Source organism: Pleurodeles waltl, chromosome 3_1 (assembly GCF_031143425.1).
Source record: "Pleurodeles waltl isolate 20211129_DDA chromosome 3_1, aPleWal1.hap1.20221129, whole genome shotgun sequence".
NCBI lineage: Eukaryota > Metazoa > Chordata > Amphibia > Caudata > Salamandridae > Pleurodeles > Pleurodeles waltl.
The window spans coordinates 278,878,661-278,895,983 of record NC_090440.1 but is presented as its reverse complement, the minus strand read 5'-3'; the positions used below and the strand labels follow the sequence as shown (position 1 = coordinate 278,895,983).

At 46.3% G+C, this 17,323-nt stretch overlaps 1 protein-coding gene across 7 annotated transcripts in view; it reads left to right on the top strand.

Annotated features, from left to right (window-relative positions):
- The window catches only part of APBA2 (amyloid beta precursor protein binding family A member 2), a 1,150,852-nt gene that overhangs the window by 758,895 nt on the left and 374,634 nt on the right, over positions 1–17,323 (top strand). The gene's annotated exons all lie outside the window — the stretch shown is intronic.

Below are 17,323 nucleotides of genomic sequence, written 5' to 3'. Positions count from 1 at the left end.
GTCAAAATTGTTGTTCCCAAGATATGAAACTGGGTGGCAAAGTATCTGCCAGCCATAAACAATTGCTGGTCTCAGTGGATTAGAAAGAGGATATTGTTTTAGGCAGGCAAGGAGATGGTGTGACTGCAAAGCTTAGCACAATTGTTTTGTAAAACAATTGCTACATATGAGCCCCAGACTACCTGGTCACTCCATGGTTTCAAAATATTCATAATAGTAACTATTCAGTTCATTGCTCTGCCTCCTGTGGCTCCACCCTGTAAATAGAGCCCTTTCCCTGGCTTCTCTGAACTCCTGACCCCTGTCAGGAGTTCGATGCCCTCCTCCATCCGCAGGCTTCTGCCTGCTCCTCATTCCTGGTGCCTAGTGGGAGAGCTCTGCTCTCCTACTAGGCTACCTTCTGCCTATCACCTCCTTTTGCTTTGCTTTGCTGTCCGCTCTGCTTCACTACTGTCCATTAGTGCTCCTTTTCCTTGTTTCTCTTTCACTCTGCTCTCTCTCTCTCTCTGTCTCACTTTCGCTCTCCCCCTCTCTCTCTCTCCTCCGCCGCTGCTGCCCCCGCAGCCCTGCCCCCTTTTTCGGCTGTGCACCCTTTTTTGTGCTGTTTTTCGCCCCCCCGAGCTGTCCTCTCCTCCCCCCACCTCCCTACTTAATGGCGGCGGGTGCATGGCCATGCAGTGGACGTGCAGGAGGTGTGCCAAAGGCAAGCCCGTGGGGCACGTCTGTGTCTGGACCGCCCCCAGCGCCAGAACCCCTGGCTCCCGCCCCCCCACCACAGCCACGCACGTCTTCACTACAATGCTGTCACCCTCTGCGCCCTAAACACCGGCCACTCCCCCGCCTGCCTTCAAGCCTCCCCGCAGACCACCCGCAGACCCTTCTCCTCCCGGAACTGCACCTTCACCAGCCTCCACACCAACGACCCACCCACCAAGGCAGGACGCAACCATCTCAGATGTATCCTCCTCAAAACCTGCTCCGTCCACAAGCACACAGTTAGCTATGTATTCTATTAGACTCAGCCTCCCCAGATGTCGCCTTCCTGACCGAGACCTAGATGAACCCCTCCTCCGTGCCTGACATTGCCATAGCCATCCCAGACAGCTACAAGATCACAGGAGGAGGCATCGCCATCATCCACAAGAACACCCTCAGGATCACGACCAACACCGAAGACACCCTCAGCACTGCCGAACACCTGCACTTCCAGATCCACACTAACCCAAACACCACCTTCCAAGGGACCCTCGTCTACGAGCCCCCCGGCCCACAACAGCAGTTCAGCTACTCCATTGACGACATCATCAGCATGCACGCTCTCGCATCCACTGACTACATACTCCTCAGAGACTTAAACTTCCACCTCGAGAACACCAACGACAACAGCACCGCCACCCTGCTCGACAACCTCTCCAAATTCGGCTTCAAACAGCTCGTCACAACACCAATCCACTCTGCAGGACACATACTGAACCCTATTTTCTCCGCCAGCAATCACGTCTCTTTCAGCCACACCACCGAACTCTACTGGACAGACCACTGCTGCATCCACTTCTCCTTCAAGAAATCCACAACACACCAGCAACCATAATGGATCCCCCACCGCAGTTGGAACAAGTTCACCGAAGACCAACTTATCGCAACCCTCTCCCAGAACCCACCCATCGACACCACCAACACTGATTCAGCTGCCCGCAACTTCAGGCAATGGGTCAACACCTGTGCCAATACTCTCGCCCCAGTCAAGAATCCCTGCAACAGACACATTGACAGAAAGGCCTTCTAGTTTACCGCCGACCTCCACGAATCTAAGCAAAGCTGGCGAAGACGCGAAAGAAAGTGGCACCAAGATCAGACTCCGGACAACCTCACAGCCTTCAAAAACACCATCCGCAGACACCATCAAATCATCTGAGCCGCCAAGAGAACCGTTTTCAAAGACAGAATCAACAACTACGCACACAGCCACAAGGAGCTCTTTAACGTTGTGAAGGAACTCTCCAACCCCAGCTCCAACGCCAATGACATCCCGCCATCCCAAGACCTCTGTGACTCCCTAGCCTCCTACTTCCACCGCAAGATTGCAGACATCCACAACAGCTTCAGCTTCAGCACCTAGACCCCCGACAATCAACCAACACCACAGATTCACCTTCGACCAACCTCCTGCTCTCCTGGACCCCCATCAATGACAACGTCACCATTGAAATCATGAACACCATCCACTCTGGCCCTCCATCTGACCCCTGCCCTCACCACATCCTCAACAAAGCAAGCTGCGTCATCGCACCCCAACTACGGAAGATCATCAACAGCTCCTTCGGGTCCACCACCTTCCCGGAGAGCTGGAAACACGCCAAGATTAACGCCCTCCTCAAAAAACCCAAGGCGAACCCAAAGGACCTCAAGAACTTTCAGCCTGTCTTCCTGCTCCCCTTCCCGGCAAAAGTTATCAAGAAGGCTGTCAACAGACAACTAATCCACTCCCTCGACGAGAACTGCACCCTGCACCCTTCCCAATCTGGATTCCACAGCAACCACAACACTGAAACCGCCCTCCTCGCCACCACCGATGACATCAGAACCATACAGGACAGCGGCAAAACCGTGACCCTCATCATCCTCGACCTCTTGGCCGCGTTCGACACTGTCTGCCACCACACTCTGCGCTCACGCCTCAGCAATGCTGGAATCCTCAACAGAGCCCTGGACTGGGTCACCTCCTTTCTCACTGGCAGAAGCCAGAGAGTCCGCCTCCCCCTATTCCACTCGGAGACCACCAAAATCATCTGCAGCATACCCCAGGGTTCATCCCTCAGCCCGACCCTCTTCAACGTCGACATGGCTCTGCTCGTTAACATCGCCCGATCCCACAACCTCAACATCATATCATACGCCGACGACACCCAACTGATCCTCTCCCTCACCAAGGACTCCACCAAGACCTAGCTCCACGAACGAATGAAGGCAATTGCTGAATGGATGAAGAGCAGCTGCCTCAAACTCAATTCCGACAAGACGGAAGTCCTCATCTTCGGCTCCACCCCTTCCGCATGGGATGTCTCAGGGTGGCCTGCCACTCTTGGAGCCACTCCAACTCCCACAGACCACGCACGCAACCTTGGATTCATCTTGGACCCCTCACTATCCATGACCCAGCAAGTCAACGCCATCTCCTCCTCCTGCTTCAACAACCTCTGCATGCTCTGAAAGATCTACAAATGGATACCCACCGAAACCAGAACAGTCACCCAAGCCTTCGTATACAGCAAGCTGGACTACAGCAATGCCCTCTACGCAGGAACCACGGCCAAACTCCAGAAAAGGCTGCATCGCATCCAGAATGCCTCTGCATGCCTCATCCTGGACATCCCCCACCACTGCCACATCACAGACCACCTGAAACACCTGCACTGGCTCCCAGTCAACAAGAGAATCACCTTCAAACTCCTCACCCATACTCACAAAGCACTGCACAACACCAGAATACCTCAAAAGACGACTCTCCTTCTACACCCTGACCCAGCATCTCTGCTCCGCCGACCTCACCCTCGCAACCTTCCTACGGTCCGCAGAACTACAACCGGCGGTAGATCATTCTCACACCTTGCTGCCAAAACGTGGAACACTCTTCCCACCCACCTGCGCCAGACCAAAGACTTCCTTACCTTCGGGAACCTTCTGAAGACCTGGCTGTTCGAGCAGTAGCAGCACCTCCTCTCCCCCTTCACCCCTTACCCTCCTCAGTGCCTTGAGACCCTCATGGGTGAGTAGTGCCCTTTACAAGTTCCTGATGATTGATTGAGTGATACTAGTAAAATGTTTCTAGGAAGATGGGATGTGGGAAGTGATCCTTTTGGCCCCAATCACCCCCATTTATTTTGACTAGGTACTGTAGTTACTGGCCCTGACTGTGCCTTGAGCTCTGCTAACCAGTGTAGGAGTCTGGCTCTCTATATAGTGTACAAAAACGATGTGCACTGTGCAGAGATTCCATGCAACCTCACCTTGGTTTACAGAGGTAAAAACTAGACCACCTAATGCCCTAATTTTTATGGTAGCTTGGTCAAGCAGTTACGCTAATCTTGGAGAAGTGCTAAGCATTTGTTGTACTCACAGTATCAATAAACGTGGACACACACTCAAAGGAATAACTTGGGACCAATTTACAAAAATACTTCAGATTGTTATGAAACAAGCTCATGAAAATCGGGTAAGCACTTTTTAAGTTATGATTTTTCAAAGTTTAGAAAATGTATTGCTTTGTTGCGTAATTACACACCATAGGAATCAATGAGAGAAAACTTTAAAAATGCATATATAATCAGACAATGTGTTTACCAGTGCCTTCTTTTGTTTTTAAGTCAAGGTCATCAAGAGGTCCTATAGACCAGCTCGGGCCGTTTCCAGTTTTAGAGGGAGCAGCTGCTTAAAGTTTTTGGAGCAAGTGCAGGACCACTGCAGGGGGCCCACATGGAAAAGCACTGCACAGATGAACTACAAGGGGAGTCCATTGGCTTGTAAGGTTGCAAGGGGTGGGAGACCCTTAGAGCACAGCTGTTTCTCCAGTGCATGGACAAGGGAGGCCGAGTTCAGAGCAGATAGATGAGCCAAGAGCTGTGCGCAAAGGTGCCCTTGGAAGCAGGAGTCAGTTCACATTGAGGGTGGATTGCAGGTCAGCAGGGCCACTCTGGGGGAGAGTGGTTCTTATGTGTCCTGAAATCCCTCAACTGCGTCTTGCTTCTGGTCTTTTGAGAGTCCGGAGTGGACTTTTCTTCTTGGTGTCCAATGTTGGGGGTCCAGTACTGCTGGCTATTGCACAGTTCAGCCACTGGAGGTGACAGTGCTACCGAACTTGCCACACTTGCAGGGTTTGTCCTCTGGGTCTGTGGGTGCAATTTGGTCTGGCTGCTGTGTCCAGTGCCTTGGTTAGTGGCTGGTCAGTGAATTGGACTTCACTGGTCTTTGCTTCTTTTTTGCAGGGAGTGATGCCTTCACTCTGGGGAGAGATCTTTGGCGATTTTCACAAGGGTGGAGGTCCGTTGGGGTTTTGTAGAATCTGATGTTCATGCAACCCCTCAGTGCTGATTGTCTAATGCTGGGTGCAGCAAGCAAGGTTTGGAGCCTTTTTCTTTGGGCAACAGAATTGCAGTTCTAAAGCCTGGGGTCTTCTTTGTTGCTGGACTTCTTGAGTCCTTGGAATCTGATCTGCAGGTCCAGGGGTGCCCATTAAATACTGCATTCAGTGGGTGTTTAGGGGCGTTCCTAGTAGTGACCAATGGGTCATCTACCTTACACTATGTGACCACTTCCTGTGGGCAGAGGTCACTTCCCTATTCCTGATTGGCTATTGCCATACCATGCAAGATAGGAAAATAAAATGGAGAGGTCACTTTGCATGCAACACCTTGTGGGTGGAGCAAGCTGGGTGTGGCCATTCCTCCTGCCCTTTGTACATTTTCCAGCTGTTGCTCCTGCCAAAAGTGGGCGTTTGCAATGGGAGTGGCCATCTGCTGCTAGCAGCAGGACTGGGTGTCAAGTTTTAAGCGCGACAAGTCCTTTGAAGCTCGCAGGCAGGGCTCTGCACATTCCTGGGGGAGGAGGTGTAACACTTTTTACCAGGAAGAGCTTTGTTTTCTGAACCCACAGCAAAGGTTTCCACCCCAGGGTTCCAGAATCTTGTCTGGTGGTGGCAGACTGGTTGTGACCAGCCAGCAACCATGCCAGGGATAGTAAGCTTTTGCAAGTGTCACCTCTAAGGTGGCCCCTGGGTACATTTTGCAATAAATCCAATACTCGTACCAGTTAGGATTTATTGTTCTGATTTCAGAACGGCCATCATGTAGCTGTGAAACTCGTACTGACCAGTGTCCATCACATGCATGGAAAATGGCTGCTCTGTTCACTTACTTTGTCCCAGGTTTGGCAAGGACACAGTAGGGGCATATTGTACATGCATCTGTGCCCACACATGCAGTATAGTGTACCCTGCCTTAGGGCTGAAATGCCTGCCAGAGGGGTGACTTACCTATATTGCATGCAGTTTGTAAGGGACAGGTCACACAAGCTGTGTGCCATGTCAGTTTTTCATTTTAGGATTGCACCAGGACGCTCAGCCTGCAATGGCAGTGCTGGCTGCACTTGGATGCTTGGTCCCTGAGGGTGACACAATCTGTGCTGTTACCATCAGAGACCTATCCCTAGTCTCAAATGATCTGGATACCTAAGTTCATTTATTAGGGACTTAGGATGTTAGATAAAGGTGTTGCCAATTGTGCCAATGCATCACAATAGTTTTGGGAAAGAGATCTGGTCCAGGGAACCTGGTTAGCAGGGTCCGTGGACACTAACAATTTTGAAACCACATCAAATACCAGGCAACAAGTGGGGGGCTAACCCTGTCAAAAGAGGCTCTTTCCTACAACCAGGCCCAGGGCAAGTGCTCCGTTAGCTCTGACAGCCTACCTGTAAGTCTGTAGTATATGGTAGGGCATGTACGTTTAGGGACCCCAGTGGGGTAGTAATGCTCCAATAGCTGCATTGCTATGGTGTCTGGTGTCCTTTTAAAGGCAGGCCTGTCTTGCTGGCTGCTTTTAAAATAAAATTAACCACAAATTCGTCTTCGGAATTAAAAGTTCTTCCAAAGTTTTCCCTAGGTGTCCCAAAGGTTGGGTTGCAGTGTAAACATGAGTAGGGGTATTATAAAATATGTTCTATAACCCATGGTGAGGGAAAAACTGCCAATTTTGTTTTTCCTCATTGTAGTACAAAAGCTCCATAGGCTAACATTGGAAGGCTTTATTCTAAAATAATAAAGGCTTATTTCCAATAAAAAAGAGCTACACATGTCATGTAAGATATCAAATTATTAGTTAGAATAACTCCAACAACTTGCCACTGATTGATTTATTATTACTATTACAGGGAAAGAGTTTTAGGACTCTTTCTAGAATTTACCCAAATCAGCCCTGTAGTGCCCTTTTCTGATTGGTCAGACCCTGGCAGCCTGAGCCAAGCTACCTTAAAGAGGTATGAAGTGGCCTGGGTTGAAACAAAGGACACATCTGGTGGGTGGAGAACTCCTGTAGCAGATGGCAGAGCAGGAAGGGGATAGGGTGGCCAAACTGGACTTGAAAGGAGGGAAAGCCACCTGGGACAGAAACCAGATCTCACTAATTTCCTGTTCCCCCAGTCAGATGTGAGCCCTAGTAGTTAGATTAGTAAAGGGGCTGGAAGAGGTGTTAGGGAAACTGAGCACACCAGTGGATGGTTTCAGTCAGATCCCAGGAGAGATTGTTTCCATCTTAGATTTTTAAGGAATAGTGCTTTCTTGGATTTATTTTTGTCACACTTTGCAGGAAGTGGTCATCCCAGAGGGTGGCAGCATGTACCCTATTGGTCAGAGGTGTTCCCCCTGCTTACCAACCCAGACACATGGGAAAACAGAGAGGAGCTGCCGAGCAACTCAGATCCCTGCTGGAAGAAACACTGAAGAGAAGGACTGCCCAGTTGAACGCAAGATCTGCACTTGAATGCTGCACCCACAAGGACTTCACTAGCCGCACACTCAGGGCTTGACCACAAAAGGACTTTGCCTTACTTCAGAAGAGCCAGGAGTAGACTTCCTTTATGAAACAGGTGCAAGGGAGCTACCAAACGTTTCCTGCAAGAAGAGCCCAACTGACCAGTGTCCTTTTGAGAATTCTGGCCAGGTGCATTTTGGGAATTGTAGTCCTAAATCCCAAGGAGCATCTCAGAGATTCTGGAACCTTGAACCAAGTTTGTGGACACTACAAGACACAAAAAAAGGGATTCTGGGAGAAGATCCAGAGGTTTGGAGCAACTTTGTAAAAAAATCTACTTCTGCCTCCTCACCCACGCTCACAAGGCACTGCACAACACAGGACAAAAATACCTCAACAGACGTCTCTCCTTCTACACCCCAACCCGACAGCTTCGTTCTGCCGACCTTGCCCTCGCCACTATCCCACGCATTCACAGAACAACCGTCAGCGGCAGATAGTTCTCCCACCTCGCCGCCAAGATGTGGAACACTCTTCCCACCCACCTGCGTCAGACCAAGGACCTACTTACCTTCAGCAGACATCTCAAGACATGGCTGTTCGAGCAGTAGCAGCCCCCCCCCAGCGCCTTGAGACCCTTAAGTGCGCTTTACAAATTCTCTGATTGATTGATTGATTGAGGTGACAGACCCGTTGGCGAGACTCAACCCGGCCTGAATTTCAGGTTCATCCTGCTGAAGCTCTACAGTTTTTCCCCGACAGCAGGACTTCCAGGAGTTGACCGAGACCTCGCTCTGAGCCAAGTTGCTGTCGCCGCATTGTAAGCCAGCCTGCATAGTAGTTCTGCTCTCCTATGAGAGAAAATTCTTCCAGAAAAATGACTAAGGGCCTGATTTAGATTTGGCAGAGGGGAATACTTCATCCCAAATGTGACGGATATCCCATCTACCCTGTTATGGTCCCCTTATATAATGTGGAGATTTTAGTATGGCAAATGGGATATCCATCAAGTTTGTGCAGAGTACTCCTCTCTGCCAACTTCTAAATCAGGCCCTAAGTGCGAAGGTAAAATTTTGACTGCGGTCTCCCGGGTCAGTGTATCCAACTTCGGCTCATCGCGGTTGGCCTCAAACTTTGACTTTACCCTGGTCAAGCACTACCAGATGTCCGCGGCTGGCACTTTTTGCTTTAAGGCACCAGAACGCATCTTTTTACATTTAATGTTTAAAAATACATATTTCCGGTTCCCTACATTGAATGGTTGTCATTTGTGTGTCATTTTAAAGACACAAATATTTCCGTTTTTTTTTAAATTGGTGTTGGGATTTTTTTTGTTCTGTGTTTTACTTCCTTACTGTTTTTTTTATATTAAATGCTTTACACACTTGACTTCTGAGTTAAGCCTAACTGCTTGTGGGCCATGCTACCAAGGGTTGAGCACAGATTAATTTATTGAGACCATGATAGGACCTTATGTGAGATTGTGGCATATTACTAAGTTTAGGTTCCTACCTGCCCTTACTAATCTACTTTCCAACATTGCCCATGTTGTACATTTGATTAATAAAGAGTCTGCAAGATAAACCCCATGAATCCAGACTTGTTCATATGCAGTTTACTTCACAGGCCTTTTGGTCCTGGGATTTTGTATCTGGCAGAATATTGAAGTACTCTTGAAATTCACACCTGGGTAATTGGCCATTCTAGACCTGCCACCCGTGCTGCAGAGATCCCCACTAAGAGAACTGTATTCGCATATTTCCTAAACTCCTCCCCATGGTGCTTCTCATCTGTGTACATATTTTGATAGAAAAAAAAAGTAAATGCTTTCATTGTATCTGTGGTACCCATGGTCTGACTCCTCCCTCCTGTGGTACTGTTTTAACTACTACCTGTGTCTTCAACTGCAAGTCCTATGCAGACCTACTATATTCCTCAGCCTCAAATGGCCTTTCCTGGGATGGATTCTGCGAATACATAATTCTCTTTGTGAATGTTTTTTACGTTTTGTCAGAAATTGCCTAGGTTCATTCTTCATATTTCTTGTTTTTGGACTCTATTTTAATCCTAATTTTTTTCTCTCCTTTCACTACATGCTTATTTTGAAAAGATCTCAGAGCAGTTTATAATATCAGCAAAGTCTACTCTCACCTGCAACTGAGCTTCCCTAACTTTCATTATGCTGCATAAGAATGATCTGAAAATAACCATATGCCACATGTATACCTGAAACACAGAGAAAGAGCACTTTCCTACTTAGATAATAATCTAAACGTATTTATGCTCACAAGAATACAATATAAATCATCTATTCTGTAGATTGTTTTTGCAAAAAATCTGTTAGTCCATATTTCTCTATCTCTTGTGGTAAAATAACACTTCCATTGGGCAACCTCTGCATCCTAACTATCACAGTTCTATCTAATAGTGGATCTTAACTATACTGAAGTCAAGTTTCTGCATGATCTCACCCTTCATTTGCATGTTTCATGGGAATTGAGCAGAAATTAGTTAGGGGTATTAGATTTGGGGCAGCAAAAATAACCATTATTGAGCTATCCCAAGCAGATCTTACTTCCGCTATTACACAAAGTCTGTTGTTACTATTGACAAATGATTTACTTATATTAAACTGATACCCTTCTGAAAATTACAGTTTGTTAAGCAGGGAATATTTTAGCAATTCCTGAGGTCTAAACCATCTTCCTATCTCTAAATGTGTTAAGGGCATTTAAATAAATAAGATTACATTTACATCACAAATTTGAAGCTGAGCTTCTGAGAGACAATGTCCCTGCAACTTCTCAACTCACATTCAAAGTAATCACATGAATCTCCTTCCTTCCAAATATACCCGTAAGTCAAATAACTTTTCTGCCTGTCTCATCATTGTCTCATCATCTGATTTGTCTACTACATTTTTCCTTACATTATTTGCTGCTTCACTTCGTTAGCATTACCTAAAAAAGAACATTTCAATAAATCCTTCTTCCCACCTCTGTAAGTTTATTTCATTCTCTAGATCTCATTCATCCTATGAGTGCCAGGTCTTTTTAGAACTCTCATCATACATCGGTGGAAAACAAATGTAAAGGCGAGCAGAAAAAAATATCTCAGACATTTTGTTTTCCACAGTAGGTCATTATTTCATTTTTTGCAATGTGTGAGCAGATATATGCAGTAACATATTTGAAGTAGAAAACAATGATGGGGTGACTGCGGGGCGTCTAGGTCCAGCATACAAGAGTCCTAAATGTATATGTATACAAATGGAGAATGCAGTACCTAGAGGAATCAGAAAAGGAAATACAACAGGTAGTATGTCTGGATGGGTCTGAGCAAGCAGATCAGGGTGGTGGGTGTCAGATTACTCAGAAGCAAGAGCCCTCACACACCCAGATGGATGTCATGCTTTATAATTGGACAGCTCCTCATTGGGTCGGGCCTGAAATGCCCAAGGGGCCCCTCGTGGGGGCTGTTTACCAGAGGTGAGGGCACACATATTAAAACGTACAGAGTATCTCTTAGTTATTCTTTATAACACACGAACATCTGCACACACAGCTCCTCCAATTACACTTCATCATGGCATCTTATTTTAAAAGACCTCCAGCAAAGAGACCGATGGAGGGGTCTTTTGGGTATTGCAGCGCTGCCCCAACCAGGAGCTGCCAGATGATGATGTATGACACCCATCTGGATCTGTGAGGGCTCTTGCTTCTGAACAATCAGATCCCTCTGATTCTACTAGTAATATATTTGGAGTCGCCAACCATTCCCTAAAAGGTATTCAGTGCATGTTTCAATCTCCCATCTGCCCTGAGTCACCGTTGTTTGTGAGATCTCAAGTGTACGCGCTCATATCTTCCAGTGGCCAAGGCCTGTGTGTTCAACCAGCAGGTGGGTGAGGGTACTCACATGTCCGATACATATGATCTAGTATAGCTTTTTGGAACAAGCGGGAAAAGAAATAACAAGTAAATCTTGCCTGAATTGGACATAGTCGTTAAAATCTGTGGTGTGGTACTCATCTGTTGGTGCCCTGGGAGGGTGTGAAACCTCTTGGTCTTGGTGGTTATTCAAGAGGCGACCGCCTTGTGGGCATAGCACATCCAGAAGACAGGATAGTCTTGAACAGTGTGTGGGGGGTAGGTAAGTCAGTGCAGGTGTGACCGGGTCTGCAGAGTGCAGCGCTGGTGCCCTACAAATCTGTTGCCAGCTGTGGAGGACAGTCCCCTTCATACCCCCGACTGTTCCTCCAGGACGTGTCAGTCTGGATACAGTGGTCACTCATCAGTCTTTGTAACAAGGTTGTCTATGTACGTGTCCCAGGCATCCAGCTTGTTGCATCATGAGTGAGTGCCAGGTGTTCATCTCAGATATTACTGAGTTACAGACAGTACTGCAGTTGCTTCGTTTACCAAGTCACACCTGAGACAGCTATGTTGTCTCCTATTCAAGCACTAGAGAGTCCCTCTGTGGGGAAAGAAGATGATGTTCAGGCAACGGAGGTGTTTGAATAAGTATTTATTTCCACAGCACGACCTAGCGTCCAACCACACTAGAGGTAAGCCGGTAACTGCCACCTCCAGAATGTCCGGACACGCACATTCTCTAGAACACGGCATAGGAACAAAACACAATCCTCTTCTCTTCACATTGATTAGATGAAATAGAAATGAACCATGAAACAATAAAATGAACTTAAAAATGAACTTTACGCCATAACATAGTCATCAAAGTATTTTGGGGGTTTGTGCATCCTTACGGGATGTTTACGTGTGGCCGTCTCTCACTCAAATGCATTCTGTAACCCATCTTCTCCAGACACCTCATGAGCACCCCCACTTGTGTCAGCATCAAATGTTCCAGCATCAACGTTTACCTTCTTCCCATCACTCATAAAGAAGGCACCAGAACATCCTTCCTCCTCCCTCCTATTACACACACCACCTCTCTGATACAGTGCTACATTTCTAAAATTCCACTTTTCTCCCCCTTCCACTTCAGTCTGGAACTTTCCAGCCTTCACCACATGAAGAGGCCCCCTAAATTTTGAAACGCCACTCTTGACCCTACCGGACCTGACCTTGACCCTGTCACCTACATTCAATTTATGATCGCCTTGTGAGACCACAGCCTTCTCACCACCAGAGGCAACCCATTCCTGAAGCCATAAGGGAATCAACTTCGAACCCACTGACCGCCCCCTCATCAATTGAAAAGGACACTTTTTGATAACGCTGTGAATTGTGGAACGATAAGCCCACACCATATCAGAAATAATTTTCCTCACACAGCAATGATTAGCAAGAGCTAACTGTACCGTGCCCTTAATCAATCTATTAATCCTCTCCACAAATCAAATGCCTTGAGGATAATACAAAGATGTCCTTGAATATCTCACCCCACAATTGTTTAAGAAAGAACACATTTCATTTGAAGTTAATTGAGTACCATTGTCGGTAATAAGAACCACCGGAAAACCCTCCTCCAAGAAAATCTCATCCTAGACCTTTTTTGTCGTATTAGTGGTCACACCCTGCACAAATTTGACCATCAACCACCTTAAATTTACATCCACCACAACTACTGCAAATTGCATCTGAAGCAGGAGTTCTGACATGGGACCAATGAAATCCAAACAGATGGAATGCCAAGGCCTCCCAGGATCCTCAATGTGTCCATCAACCTTACCTACGCCAACCTTCAACCGTTTTTCACTCTCCTTAAATAGTCCTCACTGTTCCACCCAACCTTTAACTTGGGCATTCAACCCTGGCCACCAAAAAAACTCCTTCAACCTTCTGCTCGTCATCCCTTGTCCCAAATGACCTTCATGTGCTAAAGAAAACAATTTGAACCTCAAACCACAGGGTGGGATAAAACGCTCTCCATGCATCAATGCACTGTCCCCACAAAAAGACAATTCATCCAAAACACCAAGAAACGGTCTTACCGACAACAGAAGAGAACTTTGTCTCCTCGCTCCCTCACAGACCAATTTAAAAACCTGCAAGACAAGTATCCGCAGCCATCTCACTCACCCATTCTTCTTGTGTAAATGTACCCAAACCCCACTCAACCACATCAAGGACAGACACAACTGCATCCCCAGTATCACTACTCTTCACTGACTGAGCATCAACTCTTTCCCAGTCAAGGGATAATCTAGACAAACAATCAGCTTGGACATTCTTCCAACCTTGAACATAATCCACACAATAAACATACTCTTGCAGCCTTGCAGAAAGTCTAGCTAACCTTGCTGACCCTTTTCCTGCCCCTCCAGAAAACAAGATCCTTAACAGAGGCTTATGATCACTCCGCAACACAAACTCTAAACCCCACAAATACGTCCTAAAGTACTCTGCACCCCAAACAGCAGCCAAGGCTTCTCGTTCGATCACCAAATAGTTGTGTTCCGTTTGAGTGAAAGTTCGCAAAGCAAATGCAGCAGTCTTTTCTTGATTCCCATATATCTGTAACAACACAGCACCTAAGCAGGTACCGCTGGCATCCACTGTCAGAACAGAGCGCAATTTTATGTCAAAAGCAGTCAGAATAACAGCATAAAAAATGTCATTCTTGATATTGTCAAAACAACGTGCTTGTTCAGTTGTCCAAAGAAACTTACTCCCCTTCCTCAACAATTTTCGTAGCTCCTCAGTCTTGTCTGCGAACCTGTCCACAAATTTAGAATAGTACTCAACCAAACCCAGAAAATACCTCAATTGGTCCTCATCTACAGGAGCCAATCTAATGGCTTCCAAAAGACTCTTCTTAGGTTTGATGTTCCCCTTTGAAATAGTGTACCCCAAGTAATCAATCTCTTCCACTAAGAAGGTGCACTTCTCTCGATTCAAATTTAACCCTGCCTCCCCAATGGCTTTGAGAACATTCCTTAGTGTGAGATTATGCTCAGCAACGGTTTCACCCAAAACCAGAATATCATCCTGACAAATAAAACATCCTTAAGATTGCCAAAAAATGTCGCCATCATGCGTTGAAGTACACTCGCCGCAGATGCAAGACCAAAAGGCATGCAGGTAAACTGAAAGGTGCCTTCAGGAGTCACAAATGCTGTAACATGCTTATACTCAGGATGAGGTCTGATCTGGTGATAGGCATTCCTCAAATCTAATTTAGAGAAATACCTACCATTTTTCACAGCTGTCAACATCTCATTAATATTAGGGAGAGGGTATGTGTCCACCACAATGTTTTGATTTACAGACCTCAAGTCAACACATAACCTCACCCTTCCATCAGAATTCTGCGTGATGACCACCGGAGAAATCCAAGGAGATACCTCAATTGCTTCAATAGTACCCTCAGACAACATATTGCTGATCATTTTTTTGACTTCATCCCTCACAACAAACGGTATCTCACGCAGTTTGTGTTGGCTTGGAAGGGCATCATCTTTCAAAACAATTTTATGCACATAGCCTTTCAAACATCCTAACGTTTTTTTAAGTGCATCTTTCGCTCCCTCCAAAATATCTTGCAACTGCATATCCTTTACCACAAGAATTTGATTGGATACTCTTTCACAAATGACTATGTTGAGATCAAATTGATGCATCCATCCCAAAATAGGTGCACCTTCAGCCACTACATACATTTTTCCCATCAATTCCTTCCCTCAAATTGAATTTCCTTAAGCATGTAACCCACCAAATTAATTTTCACACCTTGATACCCACCTGGAGAGATATGTTTAGGGAACAACTTCTCATTCTCCCAATGTCGTCGAAACAGGCTCTCAGGAATTATGGTGTACAATGAACCAGAATCTACCATAAGACTAACCTGAACCTTATCTATAGAGAAAAGAGCTGTAGGCCTAGAATATCTACGTTCACTTCCATTTTCCATCATGCTTTGTTCATCCTTCACCACAAGTATTCTGTCTTCACAGGGAGACTCACAGTACTCTCCCACAACATTTATATTCGTCTTGACATCCTTAGAGAATTTCCCACTCTCTTTACACAAAGAAGCATAATGTCTCTTGCGACCACACTTGCGACACTATTTATTAATGGCAAAACACTTCTTGGAGTCAGCCAAATGATAAGTACTCCCACACCGAGAGCACTCTTTCCCTTTAAGTTTGGCAGGAAAGACTTTCTTTGATACCATCCCAATTTCCTGCTGAGACCCCATAGAGTCCCCAGTCAAATCCATAACCTCTGCAGATTTCTCTTTTTTCTCCAATTCCTTTATGCAACATTGCGATTCTTCAATCACTTTTGCTAAGTCAATCGCCTCCTGTAAAGTAGGATTCTTTGCCGCCCATAACCTCTCCTGAATCTTTCTATCACGGCATTGAACAATAAGTTGATCCCGTATCAATTCCTCTGTCATGGTCCCAAACCTACACTTAACAGATAACTCTCTCAACCATGACACAAAGTCATCAATGGACTCATGATGATCCTGAGGTTGAGTATAAAATGTATATCTGGCTAACACTAAATTGGTCTCTTTGGCAAATATATTTTCCAACCTCTTAATGGCTTCCTTGAATACATCATCCATAGGTTGACCATTAGGCCCTAAAACAGGAGGTAAGTATTTCAAAATTTGTTGACCTTCACACCCCAAAGTACTAAAGAGAATGGCCTTTTTTCTTTGTGAAGAAAAAGTTTGTCCCTCAAGAGCAACAATATAGTTATCCAGCATCTCTACCCAATCTTCCCAAGGAAGAACAGGTGCACTAGGAAGAGGTAGAAATTAAGGTGGTGGAGCAATGTTACTCTGAGCAGCCACCTCAACTGCACGGTAAAGGTATAAATTACTGAGAAAAAAAGCCGCTCTGCACAAGATCAGTACAGATGTGCAGATCACCGTGGACCAGAATAACAGAAAATATTCTACTGTAAATATTAACAAGTTAACAACAGTTCCAGCGAGCAGCTGGCTAGAAGAAAAGTAAATAGACCAGTTTAAAGTTGCTTGCAGACTACCAAGAAAATGTCAGTGTTCGCTGCACCCCTCAATGCTGCTTCAGGAGAAAAGTAATCTTACCAAGGAAACTGTCAAATGAACTCACAGAACGAGCTGTGAATACGGCCCTTTTTTTTTTTCTTGCTCTGTGGCACAACGCGTCAGCATCAGGTCAACTCTCCTTCCTTCCCTCCAGGAAACTACAGGAGGGCAAGCGCCGACGCTATGTATACTGTGACGCTCACAACTGCAGAGCGCAGCACCCATTCCTCCTACTACAAGGAAATGCACACGCGATACTCAGTGCGTGCCCACCAAAATGATGGCTCCTCTTCACTCCTCCTCCGGAACCAGGAAGTGAGGAGTCAACGGAATTGCTCAGCTCGTCCGACGGTTGTCGAGTCCGAGCACCCCGCCAGGAAACCAGAAGAGAACAGCGTTGCTCGCCCACTCCGACAGCTGCGAGGTCCTTCACCGATTGCATCTGCCACCGCCGAAAGATGTCAGCCGTTGGTTGCTTCAGGCTAACCTAGGTCGTGCTCCCGTGCACTCGTCACCAAAATGTGGGGAAAGAAGACGATGTCCAGGCAATGGAGGTGTTTGAATAAGTATTTATTTCCACAGCACGACCTAGCGTCCAACCACACAAGAGGTAAGCCGTTAACTTCCTCCTCCAGAATGTCCAGACACGTACATTCTCTCTAACACGACATAGGTACAAAACACAACACCCTCCTAAGTTGGAGAATGCTGTACCTTGTTTCTTTGCTTGTGTTTGGCACTGCAATGTGCTTATGGTGTTTCCTTAGTTAGTATTACAGTGTGTATTATTTCCTAGTTTCTGT